This window comes from Oryctolagus cuniculus, chromosome 18 (genome assembly GCF_964237555.1).
Source record: "Oryctolagus cuniculus chromosome 18, mOryCun1.1, whole genome shotgun sequence".
Classification (NCBI taxonomy): domain Eukaryota; kingdom Metazoa; phylum Chordata; class Mammalia; order Lagomorpha; family Leporidae; genus Oryctolagus; species Oryctolagus cuniculus.
In genome coordinates, this window is record NC_091449.1 from 68,014,992 (window position 1) to 68,027,168 (window position 12,177).

At 64.7% G+C, this 12,177-nt stretch overlaps 1 long non-coding RNA gene across 1 annotated transcript; it reads left to right on the forward strand.

Annotated features, from left to right (window-relative positions):
* The first annotated feature begins 349 nt into the window (after nucleotides 1–349).
* On the forward strand, nucleotides 350–1,677 carry LOC138846378 (uncharacterized). Its single transcript, XR_011383866.1, has 2 exons — nucleotides 350–712; nucleotides 944–1,677. It is a non-coding gene; the product is annotated as an uncharacterized lncRNA (long non-coding RNA).
* The last annotated feature ends 10,500 nt before the right edge of the window (nucleotides 1,678–12,177 follow it).

Consider the following 12,177-nt stretch of genomic DNA (forward strand, 5'->3'; position numbering starts at 1 on the left):
GCCCGCGTAGACAGCTCAGCCCTCTGCAGCCCCTCTCACCCAGCCCTGGGGGGGCCTGGAGATGCGTTCAGACAGCACCTGCGCCACCACCAGACAGCCGTGGGCCTGCAGGGGCCCAGCGACCAGCGCTGTAGCAAGCATCCCGGTGCTTCTCACACACAGAGCCCCGGCTCCGCAGGGCGTGCATGCGTGTACATGTGTGTGTGTGTGTGTGCTCGTGTGTGTACAGGAGGGAGTCTTCAAAACATGGTGGAGAGTGCATATAATCAAAGATCCACGCATGGATTTTGAGGTTTTTGTACCAAAACAGACTTACCTTTTAATCCTATTTTCCACAAACCTTTTGCAGTACCCTGACACGTGCATATGTGTGCAGAGAGATGTGTTTTAAGGAGTTGGCTACAGCGACTGGGGAGGCGAGGGGGAGTCCGCGCAGGCCACATGCTGCACCCCACGCACCCTGGTGTCTACAGCTGACTCCTCCCCGCCCCGGACGCTCCAGTGAGCTGTGGCCGGAGGAACCGCAGCCCCGCGTTCCCAGGGCCCCAGGGAGAAGGCGTCCGCAGGCCTGCAGGGGTGGCCCGTGACGGCATCACGCACGCCCCTCGGCCTGGATGGAGGCCAGCTTCCCTCAACCCCCACCCCCTTGCTGGTACCACGGATGATGGCGGTGACGGTTCTGAGAACGGAGCCGGTGCCGGAGCGCGCACAGGTGCATTCTGGGAGTCTGAGCTGGGACGGGCAGGCCCGGGTCCACAGCAGCCACTCCCTTCTCGTGCTGGGCTCACACGACACTGATGGGGACGCTCGGGGACTCTTGTGGTCACCTTTCACTGTAGCCTGCAGCCCAGTGACAGCCGCTGACTCCCAGAGTGCGTGCAGCCACCACCACTGTTTAATTCCAGAACCTAACGTTGCTGTTCTGTGTTTTCTCCTTTTAAAGATTCCTTTATTTAAAGGCAGGACTACAGAGAGCGAGAGAGAGAACGAGAGCGAGAGAGAGAATCTTCCATCCGCGGGTTCACTCCCCATCTGCTGCAACAGCCAGGGCTGGGCCAGGCCGAAGCCCGGAGCCAGGAGCTCCATCTGGGTCTCCCACGTGGGTGGCGGGTGACCCTGACCCTGACCCTGACCCTGCTGGGCCATCCTGCGCTGCTTTCCCGGGCGCATTAGCAGGGAGCTGGATCAGAAGCTGAGCGTCGGGGACTCCACCTGGCGCCCACATTGGAGGCCAGCATCGCAGGGGCCGCTGAACCCACTGTGTCATAGTGCTGGCCCCTACCTCCAGACTCTCTCATCACCGGAGGGAAACCTGTCCCCTGCCCCCTGCTCGGAGCCCCTGGGGACGTTCAGCTACTTTGTGTCTCTGGATTTGCCGGCTAGATGCCTGGTGTCAGTAGAGCTGCCCAGCAGGCGCCAGCCCCCAGTCTCTGCAGTGACGCTACCCACGCCCGTACCAGGGCCACCTGCCGGGGGCTCCAGGCACACGAGGCGTCGGCACGGGCAGAGGCGGAGACGAGAAGCCGCCTGCTTGTGGCTCTCTGGGAGCGAGGTTTCCGCCTGGGTGACGGGAGATGAGAGGCGGTGGTGCACAGCTCGGGACCACTCACTTGCCCATGGTTGGATGACACACTCTGTTACCTGAATTTTACCTGAATAAAACCGGGAGTGCGCAGGGCTGGGGGAGACACCAGGCAGAGGGAGCGGTGTCGCTGGCTCCGCCCAGACCCTGGGGACGGCCAGCACGGCCGGAGTGCGGGGGGGGGGGGTGCACGGGGGCCACTGCTGCCCCTGGGCTCCTCCCCCTGTCACCCCAGCAGCATGTGGCTCTCTGGGGGAGCTGCCTGTGACCCCAGGTCCCGGGCCTCCTCTGGCTGCTGGCCTAAGAAGACAGCCAGGGCCACGCAGCCGCGTGCCGAGGGCAGACCCTGTGGCCTGCGTGTCCGAGCGTGGCTTGTCCCGCCTCCTGGACTCTCCCAGCCACCCTGGAGGAGACTGTAACTGCAGCCCCCCGCCCCCGACAGCTGAGGGGAGTGGAAACCTGCGTCCCTCTGACTCACTGGCCTTTGAGGCCCGAGGTGAGGGCTGCTGGACTCTGTGTCCACAGGTTGTGCTCAGAGAGCCGGGTGCGCATCTCCCGTGGGCGCCTAGGGCTGCCGAAGGGGCCTGTGTGCACGCTATGGCTGCATAAGAAACCTTGGGGGCAGAGTTTGTCTCTCGGCTTCTGAGATTAGGAGCCTGGGGGCTGCCCGAGGGAGGGGGCCTGGCTCAGTCTCTCCTGCGGCTGCTGCCGAGCGTGGCTGGGCCTCCAAGCTCACGCTGGGGTTGCTGGCAACCTCTGATCCTGACTGGCGGCTGGCAGGAGGCCTCCGTGCCTGCTACATGGGACTTTCCGCAGGGCGGCTCACCGCGTGGACCTGTCCCAGAGGTGGGAGGGGAGCGGGGAGACGGGGGCGCGAAGGGCGGAAGCCACGGGCTTTGATGACCCGATTCAGAGGTGGTGCTGCACCACTCCTGTCGGCTGGAGCTGAGCGCCGGAGTCCGGGTTTAGGATCTGCCTCGGGACGGGCAGTCTCCTGGAACCTGTGGCTGTGGCTTGACAACCGGCACAACCGGTAGCCTCAGCTGGGGGCTCTGCAGCTCAGCTGGGGAGCTGTGTGCAGGGCTCTGCTGCTGACCTGGACGGAGTGGCCGGTCAGGGGCCTGCACAGCCTTGCGCCAGTCATGACCTTGAATTCCTGGCCGAGTGGTCACCCAGTAGGTGCTGGCGTTGTGGCACAGCCGTGTAAGCCACAACCCTCCCTGCTCGCGTCCCCTGTCGGAGTTCGAGTTCGAGTCCGGGCTGCTCTTCGTCCAGCTCCCCGCTAACGCATCAGGCGGCGGCTCAAGTGCCAACGCCGCTGCCACCCACGTGGGAAACCCAGATGGAGCTCCTGGCCCGTGGCTTCCGCCTGGCCCAGCCCTGGCCGTTGCAGGGTGGGGTTGGGGTCATTTGGGAGTGTACATGTCGCTCCCCCTCTTCGTGGAGGAGCGACACTAAACCCTGCCTAGGCTTCCTATCCGAGTCACGGCACCATTATGTCGCTCCCCCTCTTCGTGGAGGAACGACACAGGACCCTGCGCTGTTCTTTTGTCTGCTCGGCCCTCCCCGGGTTCGCTGCTGGTTCTTCCCGGGTTGGCTGCCGTCCCTTCCACCTCCGTGGAAGGGCGGTTCCCCCTGCCACTTTCCCCACTTCCGCGGGGGAGCGGCACACCGCCGGCCGGCTCTCTCGGGGGCTGCACAGGTGTTCCTTCAGATAGATGTTCCTGGTGCATGTTGTCTCTCTCCTCCTTTATAGTCCTCTTCCACCAATCCCAACTCTGCTACCCACACGCCGAGTACGCTGCTCTCCTCCAATCAGGAGCAGGTCCTACAGTTTATTGGTTGAACTGGAGGCAGCTGTGCGGAAGCTGTTTACTTCTCTCCCAGCGCCATATTGTGGGAGAGCAGATGCACAGAATAAGTCTTAATTCCAGTAACTTAGTCTAGTCCGAGTTGCTCCCAGTTGCTCCCCACAGAACCAGCTGGTGGAAGATGGCTCTTTCTCTGTGTGTCCCTGCCTCCGCCTCCCCCTCACCATGTCGCAGGGCCTTTCAAATAGATGAAAGAAGCAACTAAGCATTAAATGCAAACAGCGGCCGTAAGCGGAAGTCAGTTACACAGCACAAGGACACGGAGCACCGCGGGAGCTGCATGGATCCACACTGCCAAGCCAGACCCCGGGTGGCCTGAGCCGTGGGAGGTTTCCATGCGGAGGCTGTGGGTGTGGCGTGTGCGGCAGAGGGAGACGCCCAGGGACGGAAGCCCTTGCCCCTGGGGCGGGGGAGGGGAGCACGCAGGCAGAACTTCGGCTCTGGCATGGCTCTCCTTAAACACCGGAAGGCAGCGTGGAAGAGGTGAATGCCTGGGACTGGGACGGGGTGGAGTGGGTGTCGAACCCCCCACTGCGGCTTCCAACCGCGTGAGGGCTGCAGGGCCCTCGGGAGCCTGCCGGCCTCACAGGCATCGCCACACTCCCAGCTGAGTCCTGAGTGACAGGGCTGCGGTGCACGGGGCGGGTCCTCCGAGGGTGGTTCCCGCCAGCTGGGCCTGCGCACTCTCCTCGGGGCCGTCCGCCGTGGCCTCCCCCGCCCCCGCCCCCGCTGCCCGGTCTTGGACTTCAGCCTTCCTAACTGGAGCTGAGCCATCTTCCATGAAGTTAGGCTTCCTCAGGTGTCTCGTTGCAGTGCCGAGAACGGACACCAGATGGCGCAGGCGCATCCTGCGTGTCGCTCAGTCTCGCCTCAGGTGGCCACCTGACGCCGGGCAGTGGGCCGGGCAGTGTGTAACGGGTCTGAGTCGGGCTGCTCCTAGCCTGGGGACGCTGATGAGAAAGGCCTGCAGCTCCCTCGGCAGGGGGTCCCAGCCACACCCTCGCCTGGGCACATACCCGTGCAGGAAGCCCCATCCACCTGCTCCCCTGCCCCGAGCCCCCTCAAGGCGCCGTGGCCCAGCTTGGGAGGCCTGTCCTGCTCCTGACAGCAGCACCTCTGACACTGACCTCTGGGTGAGTGGCAGTGTCACTCACCAGCTCTGGCTGGGATCCATGCTGCTTCCTGTGTGTGTCACCGCCGAGGCCTCAGGGTCGGGGCAGCAGGCTCAGCTCCCCGGCTGCTGGCACCTGCGCCTCCTGGGGTCACCACCCTCGTATGCCTGGCACGCTCCGCCTGGCCTCCTTCCCCACCCCAGGACTGGCCCTGGCAATGCTGCTGGGAGGAGGGGAGATAGTGACGGCTCCCACTAGCTGGAGAGACGCGGCCATGGGGTGGGGGCCCCCCGCATTAGCCACCCTGCACCCCGGCACAGCTGCTCTGAAATTGGGGGAGAGGATGTCCTCTAAGATGCCCAGCACTGTCAGGGGACAGAGGGCCTGGAGCCTCAGGAAGCCCACGGAACGTGGAAGGGCCACGGGCAGCTTGTGCAGACGTGGGCGTCCTGTGTCCTGGGGACCAGGGGAGGTTAGCACCAGCCCAGGTGTGCCGTGAGTGTCACCGCTGGGCCCGTGACGCTGCCTCGGCAGTGGAAACGGCTCACAGGAAAAGCAGAGCCACAGGAGTGTCTCGAACCCTCCCCCACTTTCACCTGGAGACTGTTGCTCACACCCCCCACCAGCCGGCCCCCGGCCCCAGGGATCACCAGCCCTGGGAGGCCCTGGGTCCGGCGCATGTGCAGTCTGCGCCTTCGCGAGGCAAAGCGACCGGTGGCGGCGCTGCATGCTCGCTCCCGGCCAGGTGGGGTCTCCCTCGCTCTGCGGTCCCCGCAGGGCCGGCTGGTCCGGCGGCGCGGGCAAGGCCAGGGCCAGGGCCTGGACCTCTGTGCAGGGGTCTCCCGCCTCTGCTCCTCTCTGGGGGCTGAGGTGTGCAGGAATCGGCCGCGCGAGCGTCCCGGCGGGGCTGGCGGCTGGCGGCAGAGATTCAGGCGCCGGGCAGCGGGCAGGAGCCGAGCCCAGCCGGGCAGCTTCCCAAGCACGGGCTCAGCTCCGGCCCTGCCCACCACGTGTCTGCCTGGCCATTAGCACAGTGCCCTGGGCCGTCACCGCCAGCAGGTTTCCTGCAGAAGTGAGGGGAACAGGGCGTGCACACCTGGGACCCAGCTCCTCGGACCCGCAGGGCCAAGCCTGCCTTGGACACGCGTGGTGCAGGGCCCAGGTGGGCCGGCCAGCAGAGCCCAGGGGTGGGCTGTGCGTGTGTGGCAGGGTGCGCTGGGTTGCAGCAGGTTTGCTAGACGCCCGTGCCCTCCGACCTTGCTGCTGGCCTTTGGGAATTTATCCAAAGGCGGCAGTCGGGTCTGGCCGGTGCCTGGGTGCTGACCGTGGGTGTCCTGCACCAGCCCAGCGGCTGCTGCTACTTCATCATCTCAGCGGCGGGGGCGGGGCTACCCTGAGGGAGGCGGAACCGCGGCTCTGGCAAGGTAAGGACCCCAAGGCCGCCCGGCCAGGATGTGGCAGAACTAGGAGCTGGTCTCCAGGCTGCTTGCCCATGCCAGCCTGGTCCTCACAGGGTCACGTACAGCACGAGGGCGCAGCCGGCACGTGTGGCCGTCCACACAGCCGTGATGCCTGCCCGGGGGACCCTCGTGCGCGCTTGAAGAACCCCTCTGTCCATGCCCTCTCCCCCCTGTCCCTGCAGGAAGTCCCAGGGCACAGCAGCTGTGCGGCGCCCTCTGGCTGGGGCCGGCGCTGCTGGCTTCCACTGGTCTCCAGGCCCGGTGAAGCCCCTGTCTGCACTGGCCCCAGCTGGCCTCACCACGCCAGCCTGGGGCAGTCCTGGGAGCAAGAGGCTGGGGGCTGGGGGGCAGAAGAGGATGCCCCCACCCCAGGTCACCGTCCCTGCAGCCGCAGAGACTTCGTGTCGGAGGGCACACACATCCGTCCACACTGCCAGCCCTGGGAAGTGGGTGGCTTGAGGCGCAAGATGACCCAGCAGTGGCTACCTGCAGCGCCCAGAGCCCGCTGGCCTCCTGCCACCTGTCTGTGTCCCAGGGCTCCAGAGAGGAGGGGCCCGGGCTGCGCAAGGCTGTCCCTGTCCCTGTCCCTGTTCTGCCCGCTCTGAGGGTGTCTGAGCGGCCGTGTGGACGCGGTCATGGCCGCATGCTGCCTTCACAGCCGGCGCTAGGACACGGCGAGCACTGAGAAGCGTGAGCCCCCCGGGAAGCACTCGGCGAGCAGTCCCAGCCTGCGCACGTCGGCCCGGCTGCAGCCGGCGAGGGCTCAGCGACTGCAGAGGAGGATCTGACGGAGGAGAGGCCTGGGTCGGGCTGCGGGCGGAGATGGAGCCTTCTCCGCGCCGTCCCCAGCTTGTCCAGCAGAGCTGCGCCAACCGCTGGGGGACAAACAGCCGGCACGAAGCAGGAGATGGACAGACGGGGGAGCCGCGCTTCTCGGTGGTTTCTGTGCTTTGTAAATTCCCGCAGCAGCTGTGAGGGGCAAACGCGCTTCCCAAGGCTGCTCTGCAGAGCCGAACGCCGTAGTTCAAGGGCTTCCGGGGCTGTTGCGCACGCGGCTCCGTGCTCCAGGGACAGGCGGGGCTCCCGGGCCCGCAGCACTGCCTCTCGTCCTCTCGGGTTCCTTCCCCGTGGCCGGGGCCGCCTCCCCAGTGGTCCGATGGGGTAACACTCGACCCGGGTCCTGCGCAGTGTCCCCAGCGGGTGGGACTGTCACACGCGCTGGCACCGACAGCCACTGGCAGGGAGGGCCCCGTGCACCGGGCGCCACGCTGTTACCTTCTTCATCGACAGGCGCTGACTCAGCGACTTGCCCCGGGCCACTCAGCTAGCACCTGCCGAGGCAGAACTGGACACACATCGCCAAGCCCCCTGCTGACCTGCAGTTTTTTTTTTGTTTGTTTGTTTGTTTTTGTTTTTTTGACAGGCAGAGTGGCCAGTGAGAGAGAGAAAGGTCTTCCTTTTGCTGTTGGTTCACCCTCCAATGGCCGGCGCACCCTGCTGATCCGATGGCAGGAGCCAGGTGCTTCTCCTGGTCTCCCATGGGGTGCAGGGCCCAAGCACCTGGGCCATCCTCCACTGCACTCCTGGGCCACAGCAGAGAGCTGGCCTGGAAGAGGGGCAACCGGGACAGAATCTGGCACCCCAACCGGGACTAGAACCCGGTGTGCCGGCGCTGCAGGCAGAGGATTAGCCTATTGAGCCATGGCGCCGGCCCTTATCTGCAGTTCTCTTGTTCTTGGTTGGCCAGGGAGGGGTCCCTCACTGACCTGTTCCTTGCCAGCCCACCCTGGCTGCAAGTGTCGTCAGCCGGACCCGCCCAGCTCCAGGGTGGGACAGTTCCATCCTGTCCATGGCCTCTTGTTTCCTGAGTGGGCTGCTGAGTGCTCAGGGAGAAGGGCTCATGTCTGGGGGTGGAGGGGGAGGCTGGGGGAGGCGGGAGGAGGAAGGCAGGAGCCCAGGGCGGACAGCTCCTGGCAGCCCGGGCCAACGTGTGCTCTCCAGGAAGGGGGAGGCACCCAGCCTCAAGGAAGCTCCAGGGTCCTTGGTCCCAAAGGGTGGAATCTGACCTGAGCTCCCTCTGTCTTCCACCTCCAGGAAGCCCTCACCCATCCAGTCCCTCGGGCGGCAGGGTGGGCACGAGCACCTGGTTAGATATCCACGAGCATGTGGAGGGGGCAGGGCAAGACTGCAGACACGCCCCACGCTCGGGCCCCGGGCTCCTGCTGGAGACCACGGTGCTGCCCAGGAAGTGGCACAGTCACTGCGCCCTGGATCCCCTGGCCTTCCAGGGGCTGCAGCACACGGGACGGGGGTGTGGGGTGTGGAGGTCCCTTGGCAATGACAAAGAAAGAGGAGCAAAAGGGGGCCGGCACTGTAGCAAAGCAGGTAAAGCCGCCACCTGCAGTGCTGGCATCCCACATGGGCGCTGGTTCTAGTCCCAGCTGCTCTACCTCCAGCCCAGCTCTCTGCTGTGGCTGGGAAAGCAGTAGAGGATGGCCCAGGTCCTTGGGCCCCTGCACCCGCATGGGAGACCCGGAAGAAGCTCCTGGCTCCTGGCTTCGGATCGGCACAGCTCCAGCCATTGCAGCCATCAAGAGAGTGAACCAGCGGATGGAAGACCTCTCTCTCTCCCTCTCTCTCTCTTTCTCTCTTTCTCTCTTTTTCTCTCTCTGCCTCTCTTTCTCTGTGTAACTCTGACTTTCACATAAAAGAGCACTCGGGGGACAGAAGGAAGTGCTTGGAAGTCCTGCGAGGGACAAAGGACCTCGTGATCAGAGCACACGTTTTAAAGGGACAAAGGCACGTGGGGCCAAAGGGGAGACAAGGACACCACTGCCCGTCACAGCCACCCGGACGGCGTCACCACAGCCAGGCCCAGCAGGTGCCAGGGAGACACGGACTCGGGGTCGACCCGGCCGTCCCGCTCTGGGGTCTGTACTGAGGAGCATGGAAAACAGGGGTCCCGGGGGCCGGCACTGGTACGGCGGGCCACGGCCACTTGTGTTGCCCGCACCCCACACTGCAGCGCTGGTTCAAGTCCCAGCTGCTCTGCTTTCTTCCCGCTCCCTGCTGTGGCCTGGGAAGGCAGTCGGGGATGGCCTGAGTGCTTGGGCCCTGCACCCGTGTGGGAGGCTCAGCCGGAGTCTCCAGCTCCCGGCTGTGGTTCGGCCCTGCCCTGGCTGCTGTGACCACTTGTGCCAAGTACGTTATGGATGCTAGGGTTGGGAGCACAGCCAGGATTTGAACCTGGGCCTTCCAACACGGGGTGCAGGCATCCCATGTGGTGTCACCCACTGGCCCAGGCGCCTGCCCCTGCACTGGAGACTAAATTGTGAACTGTGTGGTGTGTGGACGAAGACTCAAAAGGCTGATGCTTTCAAATGCTGAAAAACCCAGCTGACGGTGATCTGGGCGTTGGGGAGCCTGTTCGTTGGCAAGGGAGCGAGTGCGGGGGTGGGGGCTCTGGCTCCGGGGATGCTGGCTCGGTGGGGAGCAGGTTGTCCACACCTGGTGAGCTGCATCCAGCAGGTGGGCTGCGCTGGCAGAGAAGCCGCAATGCCCTGTGGAGTGGACGATCCCGGGCTGCCCGATGTCCATGGCAGGCCCTGGGTGGGGAGGGGCCCTCCGGCCCAGGCAGCAGGCAGCAGGCAGGGAGGCCAGGCAGGCGGCAGCGGCTTCCAGGGCTCATCATCCACTCTCAGCCGCTCTGTGGCTGGGAGACAGACTTCACCCCCGAAGCACCCCCTCACCCTCCCGGACTCACTGATTCATTTTAAATGTATTTACATGTTGGGGAGGCAGAGAGCTTCCATCCGCTGGTTCACTCCTCAAATGCCCACATGAGCGGGAGCCGGGAACTCCATCCAGGTCTCTCACGTGGGTGGCAGGGACCCCAACACCTGCACCCATGACCACTGCCCCCGGGGTCTGCACCAGTCGGGAGATGGCTCTGCCATGAGACACGCGTATCCTAACCAGAGTCCTTCCAGCTGGGCCACACCCCTGCCCCCAAACGCATGTCTTGAGCGTGCCTGGTCCCCTGGCATGTGGCACCGTGTGAATGTGCCAGACCTGGCCCCTGCCTACAGCAGATGCTGGTGCCGAGACACGCCCAGGCCGAGTGGCATGCCACTGGCCATCATGTGGGCAGTCCGGGGGGCTCTGGGAGCACAGAGTGGGAGCACCCTCCCTGGCCTTACTTGCGGAGTGGGGGCCAGGTGGGCTTCCTGGAAGAGGAGGCTACCAAGCTGGTATCTGAGAGATGGCAGAGCAGGGGAACATGGGAGACACAAGCCAGCCTGAGCCGGGGGCGCAGAGGAACTGAAGGGCTGAGTGGAGTCAGGAGGGCCCTGCGACGCCAGGTCCTCGGTGGGACAGGGGCGGGCTCCCCTGCGTGGGGGGCACACGAGTGAGGCTGGTCTCGTTCTGGATTCCTCCCCCCAGCCCCGGAGCCGTCCCTGCTGGCTCTGACCTTGGGATGCACCCACCAAGCTGGAGTCGCCGACTGCCTACCCCAGTGAGTCGTTGCCCAGCCTCGCGACTTTCATCATCTCTCTGAGGCCCACGCAAGTGCCCCCCGCAGCCCGCCATGCTTGGCAACCTTCCCCCAGGGATGGACAAACGGCGCACACGGTGGGCAGGAGCCAGGCACGGGAAAATGACCGCTGCCTCTGCCGAGGTCCACTCCCAGCGGAGACACACGGGGTGGAGGCTGTGAACAGAAGTGAGGGCAGCGCCGGCCTGGACCCTGGACGTCTTCCTGTGTTCGACTCAGCACCAGCGGCGCAGGGAGGAGCAAGCCACCCTCCCTGGGCCCGTGGCTGTGTCCCCAAGTGCCATGTTGGTGACACTGAGATCAGCTGGTGTCACAAACAGCCACAGCCCGGTGCACGCCCTTCTCTTTTAGTGCTGAGTTGGATGGCCACTGGGGCACGCCCACTGTGCGTGCTCCGACCCACGCCCTCGTCCCCACTGTGCGTGCTCCGACCCACGCCCTCGTCCCCACTGTGCGCGCTCCAACCCACGCCCTCGTCCCCACTGTGCGCCCTCCGACCCACGCCCTCGTCCCCACTGTGCGTGCTCCGACCCACGCCCTCGTCCCCACTGTGCGTCCTCGGACCCACGCCCTCGTCCCCACTGTGCGTGCTCCGACCCACGCCCTCGTCCCCACTGTGCGCCCTCCGACCCACGCCCTCGTCCCCACTGTGCGTGCTCCGACCCACGCCCTCGTCCCCACTGTGTGTCCTCGGACCCATGCCCTCGTCCCCACTGTGCGCCCTCGGACCCACGCCCTCGTCCCCACTGTGCGTGCTCCGACCCACGCCCTCGTCCCCACTGTGCGTGCTCCGACCCACACCCTCGTCCCTAACCCCCAGTGCTCTGCCCTGCTTCTCCCTCCCCGGGCGAGCGCCTCCACCAGGCCATGGATGACAGAGTGGGACGAGAGCACTGTGGAAAGGCCGTGGACACAGCGCTCCCCAAAAGCCTTTGTGTGGATTTCAAGTGGCTTTGGTGTTTTTGGTGCCGAACAAACTTCTCTTTCAATTCCAATTCCAAGAATTTTCTGATGCGCCCCTGTGTTAGTCGGGCTCTTCCTCTATGATCAAATGCCTGAGGCAGGAAAACTTCCTGAAGGGGGCTTGTTTGGAGGTTGGAAGTGCAAACAGTGGGGTGCACACCCAGGAGACGGTGTCACAGCGTGACAGCTGCCCACATCTCCGGGAGCTCTCTCTGCCTGTCCTCATTAGCCACTAGGATTCAGTCACGGGGGACCCACTCGAGTTCCCCAATCTAAGCCCCTCTAGTGCTGTAGTCACACTAAGCTTTCACCCTCTTAATATCAGTAAGACAACACTGTGGTGATTCACCTCCTGCATGAGGTTCAAGGACAAAGATCACAGCCAAACCATGGCATTCACCACCACCATCACCATCACCATTACCATCACCACCATCACCATCACCACCACCACCATCACCACCATCACCACCACCACCATCACCACCACCATCACCACCACCACCACCACCATCACCACCACCATCACCACCATCACCACCACCACCACCACCACCACCATCACCACCATCACCACCATCACCACCACCACTGCCATCACCACCATCAGCACCACCACCATCACCATCACCAC